This window comes from Arabidopsis lyrata, assembly GCF_000004255.2.
Source record: "Arabidopsis lyrata subsp. lyrata unplaced genomic scaffold ARALYscaffold_34, whole genome shotgun sequence".
Classification (NCBI taxonomy): domain Eukaryota; kingdom Viridiplantae; phylum Streptophyta; class Magnoliopsida; order Brassicales; family Brassicaceae; genus Arabidopsis; species Arabidopsis lyrata.
Window position 1 is genome coordinate 80,221 of NW_003302524.1, and position 2,672 is coordinate 82,892.

The 2,672-nt window shown below is 37.6% G+C and overlaps 1 pseudogene; it reads left to right on the forward strand.

Annotated features, from left to right (window-relative positions):
* Nucleotides 1-467: 467 nt before the first annotated feature.
* On the forward strand, nucleotides 468-2,624 carry LOC110226752 (annotated as a pseudogene).
* The last annotated feature ends 48 nt before the right edge of the window (nucleotides 2,625-2,672 follow it).

Here is a 2,672-nt window from a genome sequence, read left to right on the forward strand (position 1 = left end):
TTTTTAGTATGACACTTATGAAGGAATGTTTTGTGTTTTTATCGTAATGCAATTGACATGTCTTTGCTTATAAACATCTGCACATATTCAGAACTAATACAATTGATAGTCTCATGAGTTTAGGATCAAAGTAACAGTCAAAAAATAAACAATGTCTATTTGTTATCCGGTAATGTCGTTTTTGTTCTGAATATGTGTGTTGCAAAATGTCTATATATATTCGACTACTATGGTGAATACTTTTTATTAGACATTGTTTTCACTTATAGACATATGGACTAATTTGTAGACCGTTTAAGCATACAATTACTTTGTCTATGAAAAATACTTTTGTTTTTGTTGCTTGTTTGTCTATTGTACATCCTTGGGCTCTCTCACTTGTTATGTATGAATGACAAGTTCCAGAAAGAAAAAAACAAACATGGTTTTGCTGTTTAATTTAAGGCTAGGCTTAAATGTTCATGTTTTGTAGCCAACCAAATCGCCACTACAATTTGATGATCCTCTCTTCTTTTAGCTACTTTTTCTTTTCATCTCAATCGAAGAAGAGTTGAAGATTATTTTTTCTAGGCCCATTTGTATACTTGACCAACTATTAAAACTAGCTTTTGGTCTACTGTGGATGTTTTCCAAGCGCTCGAGAAGTTAACAGTGAAGTGAAGTCAAATCCCTAAAATATTTCCCTTGAATTTGTTCTCTGCAAGTCGGAGAAGAAGTCTATAGGTTTGATAAACGACGATTTCTTCGCGATTAATCTCGACAATGTCGCCCCTAAAGAAGAAGAGCATGTTGAAGCATGAAGCTTGATCACAGACATGAAGAAAAGGAAATTTCAGCTTAAAAGCAAATTTAGCATTTTAGAGAAAGGGAGATTACTTGAAGGAAAAAAGAAATTATTCATTAGTCACCTATATTTACACAGAAAAAAGAAAATCAACTTGAAGAAAGGAAATTGACATGGTTTCCTAATTCTTGTGCATAACACTTCTATAAAAGGCTAGCTATTCCCAAGACTCAAATCATCTATCAATACAGAGAGCAAACACGTTTTACTGTTCATCAGAGCTTTTGGTTAAAGTTTAGACTTTAGAGATGTTCTAAACAGTTTTTGGTTTTTTTATTTACTCTTTATTAGAAAACTTCCGTGTCGGACTAAAGGGTGTTGTTTTAGTGCCGAGTAATTCCGTTAAGCTTGTGACGCTTAAGGTGATTTTAATATAGAAGATTTGTTTCCATATTTTCAGAAATTTCAGAGCAGGTCGCCGACAACGGAGATGAAGAAACGGTCACCGGAATTGACTCCAAATCCATCACTTCCCGATGATTTGCTATTGACTTGCTTCGCACTAGTATCAAGATTGTATTATCCGACTCTCTCCTTAGTCTCCAAGAGTTGTCGATCCCTCGTTACTTCGCCGGAGCTTTACAAGACTCGATCTTTCTTAAACCATTCAGAGACTTGTCTCTATGTGTGCTTAAAGATCCCTCCTGACCCTAACCCACGTTGGTTCACTCTCTGCCAGAAACCTAATCGGAGCCTAACCAATATCACCAAGAAGAAGAAGAAGAAGAAGAAGAAGTCAAGTGGGTAGTGGGTATGTTTTGGTTCCAGTCCCAGTTCACCATTATTCACCTATTGCGTGTCTCGTGGTGGTTGGTTCTACTATCTATAACATTGGTGGATCCATTGAGCATGCACCTTCGTCTAGGGTCTCAATTTTGGACTGCAGGTCTCATACGTGGCACGAGGCTCCAAGCATGCTGATGGAGCGGAGATACCCAGTTGCTAGTGTTGTTGATGGAAAGATATATGTAGTAGGAGGCTTGAAAGACTTTGATTCCTCTAAATGGATGGAGGTTTTCGATTCAAAAACTCAAACTTGGGAGTTTGTGTTGAGCCCTCCTACTCTCGTGAAGAGATTTATATTCTGGACCGCAGTGATTGAAGAAGAAATCTACATGTTTGGGGAGAATGGTATGGCTTACAAGCCTGAAGAAGATACATGGAAATCTGAAGTGATGTCAGTAGGGGTAGTTTGTCATTGCGTGGTAGATAACGTACTCTATTATTATTATTATTTTGACGGGATCAATTGGTACGACTCAGAGATAGGACACTGGAGAGAATTGAAGGGTTTGGAAGGATTGCCTGAGTTTGCTAGATATAGTAATGTTTATTTGGTGGATTATGGTGGAAAGATAGCGGTTTTTTGGGACAAGGATTTGCCTTCTAGTGGTTGTAAGAGCAGGGCGATTTGGTGTGCTGTGATTTCCCTAGAAAGATGCAATAATAGTCGGGAGATTCAGGGAAACATTGAGTGGCTTGATGTTGTGCTTACAGTTCCTTACTGTTATAGTTTTGTGAATGTTCTTGCTGCTACTGTTTGATGAACGCCAGACGAGACAGACTTGCACTTGCATGTGGCGTCTCTTTAGTGATTTGTTGGTATCAAATCTTTTTGTTGGATTATAGTGTCTTGTGTTTTTTTAGCTGAATGCTATAGACATCGTTTGGGTTGTAAAAGGTTCACTACTTTCTTTGTCAAGATTAAAAGAAGACGAAGTGATAGTCTTTCTACTGTTTTCAGTTATACAGCGTCTTTTGTTGTCTAGAAAGCTCTGAACTTGTTGAAAGGCCTGATGATGAATGATTTTGCACTTAGAGCCTTATC